This window comes from Rhipicephalus microplus, chromosome 2 (genome assembly GCF_043290135.1).
Source record: "Rhipicephalus microplus isolate Deutch F79 chromosome 2, USDA_Rmic, whole genome shotgun sequence".
NCBI classification, from domain to species: domain Eukaryota; kingdom Metazoa; phylum Arthropoda; class Arachnida; order Ixodida; family Ixodidae; genus Rhipicephalus; species Rhipicephalus microplus.
This window is the reverse complement of record NC_134701.1, coordinates 200,560,233-200,572,487: the sequence shown is the minus strand read 5'-3', so window position 1 is coordinate 200,572,487 and position 12,255 is coordinate 200,560,233. Positions and strand designations below refer to the sequence as shown.

The following is a 12,255-nucleotide window of genomic DNA, read 5'->3' as shown; positions in this document are numbered from 1 at the left end:
ACCATCTTCAACTTACAACTGACATACGGACATAATGAGCAAACGTTGGACCCAGAATATCCGAACCAACGCGAAAACTAATAAACAATCGTGAGTAGGACACGTCCTATTTGACTCAATCACGTTTGTTATGACGGCACGCATAGTTTTCTTATAGAACTTGAGTACCGAACGAGACTGTAGTTCAGAGGTACGGAGATGCTTGAATCAACCACAAGTGTTTCGAGAAAGAACGTTGCTGGAAACTGTTTTTGCAAGATGACTAGTCTTCGTCAGGGCAAGAGCGTCGCCTTGACGAAAAAAAGTTCACCTGTCAAACCGTTCACTTCTCCAATCGACATTCTCTAATAATTTTTAGAAGTATTTAGTCCATCACGTGTACTTAAGTGACACTATTGGAAGTGAAGACTCAAAAATTTTCAAACCGCTCCTACAATATTTACATGAGCAGGAAGCAACCTATAATTACTTGACATAATTTGAACTACACGCCGAAAGTAAAAGAAAGTGAAACTACGCAGCCGAGCCAACTCAAATTCAAGCTTTTCAATAATTGCATTTTCCCGACAGGAGCTTGGCTGCCGTCTTCATCAATTATTCAAGCTACACTGCACTTCTGTCAATCCAGTCAGGCTTGCAGGCAACTGGGTTTACTCAAATGTACTGATGCAAAATCAACAGCTGCTCAAATTATGGGTCCGAATTCTTGTGCTCACCCGTTGCCTTTTAGGAAACGCTGAAGAACCTTCGCGGAACTAGATATTCCCGGGTCAGCACACCGCATAGTCGTGGAAAACACGTGTTGCCCAAGTAAGCCATTTTCGACGATAGCACGGTTGACTTGTCCTGCGTAGCTCACTGCGGCTTCCGTTCTCTGCCCGCCACAACTTGCTGTCTTTATCTTTCCCGTAGTTACCACGCCAACCGAGCGAGATAACTGAGCGCGATCCAACTGATCCAACCTCTAATATCGCTAACCGAGGGGCAAGAAGGAGAGGAGGCAAGCGTTACGAACGCGAGTCAGTCACTTCCCGCGCATCGCTTTATTTATATTTCACAAAAAAAGGAATGAGGAAAGACATATAAACAATAGAGAAGTTTTTTACGTGGGTATCCAGTTTTCTTTGTTAGTAAAAACTTGCGAAAGCCAATATACGTGAACATTCACATCAACCTCACTCCGTTCAACCTTGGATGTTAGGGTGCCTGGCAACCGCTACGAGCACGCATGTTCCTTGAAACGGAAACTAGCGATGAGTTTCCGGGGCCTGGCCCGATTGTGGCAACGAACACAAGCGTTCGGTAGCCCTTTTTTGGCGAGGGGGGGGGAGGCAGCAACTGGACACTGCCCTTTCTGCTGCCGTGTCCGGCGCCGCTGTGACGCTGCGTCTCCTTCGAGCAGGCGCTCTTTTCCGGCATGTCCGCATGCTGTGCCTGCTTTCCGTTTCCGAACTATCGGCTTTTTTTTTAACTTTTTTCTCTGGTGATGAATACCTCGGATGCCACTAGCTGCCTTCACTGCTTCCTCGCTATTCATGGGTATGTGGCTCTGATCGACATTTGTCCCTCGGCTTGCTACACGGACGTGCGAACATGTGGCGCCCATTGCACCTGGGCGTCCTGGGATTGTGACGACTCTGTCTATAGTGTTTAGGCAACGCAGGCCCAAAAACCAATGTCGTACCACTGTCGAGATGCATCTGGTTGATTTACAGTCAGGATTACCGTTCTTCCTCAGTTAGAGCCGAAAAGGTAGCGACCCCTTCCAAGTCCTCATTCTGCCATTTGTCACTGATGATATCTCTGACTTCATCGTACTTCCAGGAGGCGCACCGTACTCAGTCCTCGTTAACGTCAACGGCTACCCAGTACAGCTTGAGGCGCACGTCTTGCCTCAGTGTGTCGACCAAAAGGCAAGGCCGGTCTTTCACGGAGAGCCCACCAGCATCCAGAAGAGTCTTCTTTGCCTCATTTGTCTGTTGCGAAAGGCGGATACGCGACATATGATACGCATATACGCCGCTTACTTGTTGAACGATGCCTAATTTTTTTAGCAGCGTTCAGAAGTCGTTGCTTCTTGCTTACGGACTTGCGATGTCACAGTGCAGGACTACTGTGCATTCGTCTTTCTTCAGACGACAATGGTGGCCAAATTAAACCAGGCAGTTCGTCGGCAGCGATTTGCACGGGAAACCGTGGCCATCCTTGGCCGCTTTCAGAGCTCTTGATCAGCTAGCTATCCTATATCAGCCAGCGCCCATGTCCAAGAATGACTTGTACATGGACACAGCCACCCTTTCAGCCATACGAATGTGTTCTACCACGGCCACTGGATGTTGTTCGACCAATGGTGCACAATAACTGTAAAAGGACAACCAACACTTTCTATAATGGCTTCTTTGAACTTTGTGTTAGTAGATATAAAGCCCTCTGTAGGACAAAATGTAAAGCCGAAGTCGAGGGCTGCACCCATGAAAACAAATTGGACTGCGAAAATTCAATGTCTAACTTGCGTTTCGATGGCAACGGGAAGCGCCTTCTGCGGGGCTGTTATGGACGCCACATCGATGCTCCTCCTCCTGTCCCAATACAGTGCTCTTGGAAAAGAAGCAACGCGATTTATAACATTGCACTTACGCATCACTAAATGGTATTCTACCTGGACGTTTCATATCAGCTACAGAACAATAGATAAGTAGTTGGTCTTTTCTTGCCCGAACGCTATCATTAATCACTGAGACCAATCAAGTTCACGAAATGCGATTTTTTTTCACACGACATCCAATACAACAATGTGTGCATTTCCCTCCAACAACTTGCCTTTCCCACACGCTTGCTATACATGCCTGTGCAGCGACCGTGCCTCTGCTATTGTTTTGCCTGCGTGACACCAAGCGAAACTAAACGACGACAACGACAGCGTACGATGACAGCGTACGACAGCCAGGTCCTTAGCAACGAGATTAAAAGCTATGGTAAACAAATCAATTCGCAAATGAGGCATGTGTAACGAACAAAGTAGAAGCCGATTTATTGTTCTAACATTTTCTATGCAAAATTGAACAGTTCAATCACACCACAGCACCACAAATGCAGCCTTCGAGGTGATCGAACTGATCTAGACACAGGGTCCGAAATCAAGGCCTTACACTGTAAAAAGCAAAATGGCAAGACGAAAAAAAAACTGCTAGTCACCCTGAGAGTAAACAACCACGTCACCCAATGTTTCCTTGCTCCAGCAGCTTGTGCTGTTAATGATGTTAGTCGTTTGCGCAGTTTTGTGTTTTAGACAGCTGTTGACACTGTTACGCTAAGGGGCCCACGTCTGTAGGCAGCTTAGTGAATTACACTGCTAACGTAACCTTGTTGCACCTCATGAAGCCCCAATTTCAGGCTGTTTACATACACTTGTTCTATAGCCTTGGCAAACCAAGCAAGTGTGAATAGTCTTTCGTGAGCCCATATCATTAAAAACTGGCTGCACCACTGATTTCACTGCAGGTAGTCGCAACGCTCAACGAGCAACGAAACAGTCCAATTAGAAGTCTTTGATCTTGAAGCATGGGCGTCCCACGTCAACCTCCGTTACTTAGATTCGGAACTGCTAACAGTTTGCACGTCAAGCATGTCCTGTCAATCAGTACATATTCATGTGAGGTTTGAATCACGGCACTTTCAGTCGAGTTTCTTGCAACGTCACACAAGCCCTTGTCCGAGCTCACAAAGACATACAACACGCACACAGCGATGCTGGAAGGTACCGGCACAAACAAATGAATTCAAGGAATGAAAGAAGAACGGAGGCAGCTGTAGTGGGGGTAGCGGTTACAGCGTGCGCGTGAGAACTTGACAAGTCACTCAGACAGCCTTCACACGTTTCTTGTAGGCCTGCATGTAAAAGCGCACAAACATGACAAAATAGAAGGCCACTTGACTCATGATGACAAGCACCTGTGCCGGCGGATAGCCACAGTCGACAAACAGGGGTATGGGTGCATGCACCAGCATGAAAATGAACTGGGCGATCTGCAGCTGAGTCAAGTAGCGCTTCCACCAGAGGTAGCGCTGGAAGCGGGGGCCCAGCAGTGTCAGGAAGTAGTAGGTGTACATCACGACGTGCACAAACGTGTTAACGTGAACCATGAGCACAGCCTGGCCATCAGGGCCGTAGGTCAGGCCGAACCAGCCGGTGAAGACGACCATGACGTGGTGCCCGACGTGCAGCACAGAAACGTGAGAGTCCTTCTTGCGGAGTACGAAGAACACAGTGTCCAAAAAGTCGATGATGCGAACCATTAGGTACCACCAAAGCAGATCCGCTACCTCGATGCTGGTCGTGGAGCCGCTTAGGTCGAGCCCCTGACAGAAGAAGCTGGCACCGCCACCGAAGTGAGTACGGGACCCGATTGCGAACAAGAAGTACACGTTGACTACGATCATGGCCGCGTTGTGGACCATGATGACAGGCCGCAAACATTTTAAAGGCTCCCTCCCCTTCATAAAGCGGGGCCCGACGAACTTGACAACGTAGATGTAAAACAGTATTACTGTCGTGATGAACGGCACGTTGCCGGCAAGCTTCCAATCCACAGTCCGCGGGTCTCGCGGTGGCAACCAGTGGCCCTTGCGCAGCTGCGTTAGCGGAGAGGACATGCTGGCTCCTTCTGCTGTGAGCTCTGATCATCTGGTTGACGGACTACAAGTGGGCGCTTTCTTCTATCCCGTTTCTCGAGAAGCAGAGGCTTGAATTTTCATTTCTAAGCTTAGCTAAACTCGTTCACTTCCTCTTTTCCCTACGTGCTCTTGTCATCGAGCAATTATGAATTTCGACGTTCAATCAGCCTACCGTCATCTTTCGATGAGCACGAACAGTGTCTTCCAGCGGCGGGAGATCGTCAGCGCCGCACGAATCTTCTTGTGTTCTCGCCTGGCGTATTGCAGCAGGCACCCGTGAGAGCAGCGACTCCCCGTCTTCAGTCGCGGGAACCACTTTGCCAGCTGCCGGTCTATTCACAACGCCACGGACATTCACAGAGCGGTCATTGCTCCATGGCTTTCAACGGACACGTCTTGCACGTGGCTCGTACTTAAGTGGCTTCGTCTTCCTTCTTTTCTGACATCAGCAAGAAGCACGCAGGTCGGTCCATATTGACTTCCAAGCATCAGAAAAAACGTGGCATGTCGGTTTTGTTACACACCGCGACAAAGTATCACCTATCTGGTCATGCCGTGTGGCCGTTTTCTGTCCAATGTGTGGCTTATGCCCACTACGGGGTATTGGGAAAGAACGAGGGACATTCATAACGTTTCGTGCTCGGGCAACACTGAGCACGCCCGCCATCTTTCGGAAGGTGCACTCGCATAATCGTCTGCTAACGCCTCCATTAGGAAACACTACGAAGAGGTTGTGATAATATTTTAGAGCGCTATAACTGCGTCGAAGTGGTTAGTCGTAGTTTTCGGGTCAAGAAAATGCAGAACTTTCCGTCGACGTCCAGCGGCGTTGGGTCAGTGGAACTCGTCATGCTTCAAGAAATTGGCGAAAACACAAGAACGGTGACGATGGTTCTAACGCGAGAACAGAACGACGACTCTTTGTCGTCGTTCTGTTCTCGCGCTATAACTATCATCATGTCATACCATCTAGCCCAAACTACCACACTTACAAGAACGGTGTTCGACGCACTTGAAGGAGTGCACTTTTGTGCACGTGCACGGACGTGCCGCTTCGCAACTTAACCGTTCGCCGAACCATGTCGTGTTGCAACGCGCGTTTCCAATATGAGGTTAGCGTTCGAAGAAATTGTTCATTGTCGAGCAGACCTGTGCATGGCAAACCAACCGAGTTTAATATGGTAGTCACACCTCTCAATTACTCTTGCATGCAATAAAACGCTTTATGTAATTTACCGTCGCGATTTCTAAACGCTTTTCAGGTCTCGAGTGCATCGTTTCCGCGTTTTCTGTACGACGCTGTGCTCCTTCCCTCCGCTATAATTGCTTTTGCCACAGACATCTCTACGGGATGCGTCTAATCTCTTTCTGAAAAAAGCAAGGCGCGTTTGCGTCGTCAAACAAGAAAACATACAAAAAATCTGATTACCCGTTACTTGTAAACGTAGTGAATTACCCGCGTCGTGAACGTAGTCTGTCGCGTGGATATAGTTCTGGAAGCATTTCTGCAACAATTCCATTTTTCAAAATACTTCCGTCGATCACCTGCGTTCATCAAGCTTTTCTCGTTCAATTTCTTTTTTAGCTCTTTTTTTTTACTGCGTAAGGTGCATATCAATAGCAGAAACGATGAACCACACGACAGTGGTGTTACGAGCCGTGCTTTGTTAACTTATCAGGTATACGTCACTCGCCGCGTCATACCGAAACACGCACGCCATTGGCTGCGATGTGGGTGACGTAGCCATCCCGTCGTAGCCATGGCCTTTGCGTACCGATTATCTAGCAGGCTTCCAAGCCTCGCTAAATCGTGGACGGGAATGTAAGCGCCGGTAGAGGGCGGATCCTGCAAACCACGCCGCCAAGTTAGCTTGAAAGCGGGCGTTCGCCCCAGCGGTAGTTTCTCCGCACCACATCGGTGGGGGTGGGGGGGGGGGGGGGGTTAGTGATTTTTAAATGAAGGAAAAGAAGATACAAGGAAGCCCCATAACTGTCTGCATCAGAGTGCGACACCTCAACAGTGGCTCACGAAAGATGGGGGATAAGGAGGGCTTAAAAGGGTAAAAGGGATAGGGATGGATATGAGGACACCCACATACAGAAGTAAAGAGAACATAGAGAAAGATGGACACGGTCGCGGGAGTCCGAGGACGGGGCACCGCTCAGCGAGAGCTTCACGGCGTCAGGAGATGGCAGAAGGCGAGGTGGTCGGCCAGAGCTGCGCTGTCATCGAAGATCACGTGGGCACAACCATTCGGCGCGGAATCCAGCGAGTGAGTCCGCCGCATTGGCTTCAGCGGCAACTTATATATGACCGCATGTGGTTCGAGAACAACCACGGTGCTTAAGGCAATGCGAAACGCATTTAACCGCTCATTACACTCCTCCAAGACCATGATCATGCGAAGCACGAAGTGCAGCTTGTGAAATAAGGACTGTGGTAAACCCAAGTCAAACGTGTGTCTAACCTCATTAAGAAGCACGAACATGTGAGCAATAATTGTAAAAGAATTCAGGGCCACGTCGGGTTTAACCGATTGCTAAACACCAGGGCCGCACGTTTCAGCTTTCGATGGTTAACCATTCGTACGAAGTGCTTGCTTAGACGGTTTTTATTAGCCAGCGGGCACTCCGCTGGCACTCCGCACTCCACCAAAACAGTTCAGCGCAATGATGACAACCCACAGATTGATCGACACCTTCTGACCCTCTGGGACAAAAGGCATGGGCTAGGATATGGAAACGGAACAAACTAAACAAACGTCTCAAGTCCCACATAGAAGAGATCACGCGAGAAGCGCAAGAGCGCGCGGACAAGTTAGCCACCGACAATTGGCTGGATATTTGTGAGCACGCAGGCAACAGCTTGCACACGAGCAGAGCATGGTCTCTTTTTCACACCTTGCTTGGGCAACCCAAACGAAAGAACCACCTAGAGGTAATACAGCTCAAGAATGGGATTGTCTCGCAAACTTTGGCAGAAGAAATCGCCGACCACTTCTTTCCAACAGCTACGACAATCCCTTGTGCTCATCCTCTTCCGGAAGTTAGCTGACGACACCTCTTCAGATCTCGACCGACCTTTCTCAATGGGAGAGCTGTGAATGGCTACCGACGCCTGTAAAAGGCAGACAACGCCAGGCCCGGATGGCATAAGCAATAAGATGTTAAGAAATTTGCCCGAAACACAACTGAAGTTTCTTCTCGACACCATCAACCAAGCATGGGAAACAGGCAATATACCCACAGGGTGGAAAATGGCCACTGTAATTCCTATCCCCATGCCCAATAAGGCACCAAACGAAATTGGGAATTTTCGCCCGATTTCACTGACATCGTGTCCAGGGAAACTTATGGAGCGCATGGAACTAACGCGACTACTCTGGCAGCAGGACAGAGCCTGTCCGGTTGACCCGCGCGTCATTGATTTCCGAAAACACGTGTCTACGCAAGATGCGATGCTTGCTTTGCAGGATGTGTACACCGTGCACAGCACCTCTCAACTGCGTGCTGTAGCTGGCCTTGATATTAAGGGGGCGTTTGACCACATAACCCACGCTGCGGTTCTTGAGGGCCTTAGGGCGATACGACTGGGACAGAAGCTATACAACTATGTCAAAAATTTTCTTACCGACCGCAAAGTCGCCGTGCAGGTAAACGAAGCAAAAGCGTGCACGCGGTACCTCCCACGAGGCGTTCCGCAAGAATCAATTCTGTCACCGACACTCTTTTCCCTCGCTTTCAATGATCTGACGCGGGAACTCAGATCTATACAAGACCTTCAGTTTACAACACATGCGTATGACATAACCCTTTGGGCCGGAAGGGGCTCCGCATCAGAAATACAACACACGCTACAGTCGGCCATTGACACGACTTCTCGATACCTTGAAGAAAGAGGACTCACTCTTTCCAGTGCCAAATCTGAGTTTATTGTCGTTACAAATGAGAAGCTTCCAAACGCTCAGAAAGACCGGCAACTCGTTACACTCTCCATACAGAATGACCCTATTCCCAGGAAGCCCTGCATCAAAGTGCTAGGCTTCTGGTTGCAAGATGACGGCAAGTCAAGGGAGTGGCTCCGACATACAACAGTTGCAGCAAGTACGCTGTCTTTTGAAACGCACAACGCGAAAGTTGAGAGGCATCAAAGAACACCAACTCAGGCGCATGACCCTAGCTTTATCCATTCCCCGCGTCATGTATCAATATCCATATATTGACATCACCAAGACCCAGAAATCGAAGCTCGAGACCCTGCTTCGTCAGATTTCTCGCACGATACTGGTACCCCTCATTATGCAAAGTATGATAGGGTTCAAGGAACTGTGATCCTACCAAACCTCGACGAGTTGGCCCAAATTCACCGTGAAGCACAATTCACGTGCCTCAAACTTTCCGCACAAGGATACTCCCTGCTTCGTGAATTAGGCTACTACATATCTGCACCTGTCGCATTTGAAGCAACCCGGCCCCCTTAGGCGACGCTCGATCAGATCACCGTCAAACTAGTTCCGCGGCACATGGATCGAGATAAGCAAACAGGACGACGTAAATCACGAGTACAACATCTCCAAGCAACCACTGGAGAGTGGATCTTGTACACGGATGCATCTCCGTGTAATACCGGCGAGGGCTTTCGAACGGGAACAGCTTCCGATGGACTACCACTGTCATGGGGCTTCCATTACAACATTAGTACGCAATGCATTGCAGAAATCACGGCCATAGTAGAAGCAGTCACCATGCCCAATCCAAATGCCCGTAATTTACTGATACGCACAGATAGCCAAGTTGCCTGTCGAGCCCTCGCGACAGGTGACATTCCAGACACGCATTACAACAAACTTACGAAGCACTTAGCTGACTACCATTCGTTACGTGTTCGTATACAGTGGATACCTGGTCACTCGGGGATCAGAGGGAATGAAGTGGCACACGCCATGTCCTGCGTAAATCTTTCAGGCCCTCCTCTGTGGTGGCCGGATTCACTGAAACGCACCGAATTACTTGCTATGGCAGGTTTAGAGAGGCGTGAACGATTAGATGAGATTCGCAACAATCGCAGGGTTTATCCTGATCCTCCTCATTTCATGACGAGACGCGAGGCATTCCTGATAAGGCGTGCCCAAACTCACTCTTTAATGACACCACATTCAACACTACATACAAGGAAAAGACGGGTCTCCTACTTGCATGGCATGTGGCGGCTTCCCGGATAATGCTCACGTTCTGTGAGATTGTCCTGGTGGTCGCGCAGCCTTAAGCGAGAGCCTCAAGCACATACCTATAAACCTAAGACCTGCGACCCTGGAGGAGTGGCTGGCGGACTCCTCCCCGGACTCCTCTCCGGACATGATGAAGACACTGCTCCAGCATTTGCACCTTCTAGGTCTGTCTGATGAATAGTTTTTTTTTTTAGTAGACCCGGACTGGGGTTCTTTTATTTTTAAATAAAGTTGTTCTCTCTCTCTCTCGTTAGCCAGCGGCAGTCACTTAGCGATGAGCGCGCCTCAAAAATTTTGACGCTGGTGTTTCGGATTTTACATCGCAAGCTACATATCCAGCTCGGTCTTCTCATCCATGTAATCATGCATTTATCAAGGCGTGTTCGAGCGAGCATTGAACGCATATGTGCTCATGTGTGCTTAATTATCGTGTGTGTGTGTGTGTGTGTGTGTGTGTGTGTGTGTGTGTGTGTGTGTGTGTGTGTGTGTGTGTGTGTGTGTGTGTGTGTGTGTTTCCTCGCTGAAAAAAAATTGTGATTGTGGTTGAGCCTCACAACAACACTAACATAGCAAAATTGTCGGCGCATTAACGCACTAAATGCTAACTTTCTTTGGTCGGGCTTCATTTCAGTGACTCTCATTATCCTTTTATAACGAAAGAGCCACCGACAAAGAAATATTTCGTTTGACGAATCGAAAGGCCGCGTAAAAACACAATTCCCGGCCACAGTGAAGGACAGTACACAACCGCAGGATCATTAACTAACTTAGTTTCATTGCAGTTCCCCCTTCTCATGTACCGGTCTCTTTAGTCTGAAAATCCACAAGGCAATGGTCACTTCGTTTAACAATTTGTTTAAAGCCTTCAATAATGCATCTTTGTGCGAGCCAAATTGTTGATTTGTTAGAGCATATCTTTATCCATATTTTTGCAATAAATAGTGGATATAATGAACTAATTTTTGGTCCCGATGTTACTTTAACTGAGTTAGGCTGTGTAGAGATTGATTGATTGATTGATATGAGGGGTTTAACGTCCCAAAACCACTACATGATTATGAGAGACACCGTAGTGGAGGGCTCCGGAAATTTCAACCACCTGGGGTTCTTTAACGTGCACCCAAATCTGAGCACACGGGACTACATTTCCGCCTCCATCGGAAATGCAGCCGCCACAGCCGGGATTTGATCCCGCGACCTGCGGGTCAGCAGCCGAGTACCTTAACCACTAGACCACCGCGGTGGGATGGAACCGTGGGTACGACGGCTTCCGGTTCGACACACCACGCGGGTTAGCAGTGGCACGCGCGCATTTTTGTACCGCTCCATTGAAAAAAACACCTCTCCTTGCAATGTCAGTGCTTTAGAAGTTTTTTTTTGTTTTGTTATTGCTAACCGTGACTGTGACGATGACAAGCTACGAAAGCCATGAACGGTAAGGAAGCTTTTTTATCGCACTAAAATTACTTGCAATGAATTTATGCTGATCGGGGGTACTGTCAATTTGGCTAGCAGATCAGTCGATACAGAAAACAGTTTTCATTGTATGATACATTACTGCAGATAAAAAAAAAACTTTTTAAAAAATCTCAGGCGATAGGGATGACTGTAGCAGTGTGCGAAGAGTTCATTTAGGGATCACTGCTTCGGCCGACATCGTCGGTCGATGGGCATGAAGTGCAGCACTTATTGACCGCATTGACATGTGTTCTTCTTTTCTCGCCTTCTGCGTGCTCTTAGATAAATTTCTTAGTCGAAGCCATACGTTTATTTAAACGCTGATCTTGATCGAGATGCGTGGTACGGCGGCACATAAACAATATAGTCAGACGTAGACGGCGCAAAATATTATAAACCCTGCACTTGTTTAACGCACTTCTTCTGTCCTGGCGCACAGTTTCACCAAGATAAACGCAAATGCACTCGTCCAGCGCTTAGTGTAAACGTACTTTTAAGTGAAGCTTTTGCTTTTTTTTTTTGTGATAAATATCGGTGCAATGGCCGGCGCTCATCTCGTATAACAGGTAGATTTCACCCTCGCGTTCCCATAATCTTTGCTAGGCGCGCCTGCGCGACAACTTATTTCTCAATATGATATTCGCAGCAAATTCATCTGTAAACTTTTTTTAGTGTGGAATACACACGTATCCGTGATGAAATTGTTTTCGCACACTCTGGATTCAACGTTCCGTACTCAAAGGCTACCTGTCGCTGTGGCTCTCTTCACAGCCGTGGCCCACCTCATTTTTCTTTCTTCGTTTCATGGCAATCGATTCATGCGTTTGCCTTTCACGCTCGAGTTGGAGCAGCCAACGACTTAACAACCAACCATGGTTTGTCAGGAGGAAGATAA

The 12,255-nt window shown here is 48.3% G+C and overlaps 1 pseudogene; it reads right to left on the bottom strand.

Moving 5' to 3' along the window:
• Window positions 1–3,007: 3,007 nt before the first annotated feature.
• On the bottom strand, window positions 3,008–5,232 carry LOC119169601 (very long chain fatty acid elongase AAEL008004 pseudogene; annotated as a pseudogene).
• Between the last annotated feature and the right edge of the window lie 7,023 nt (window positions 5,233–12,255).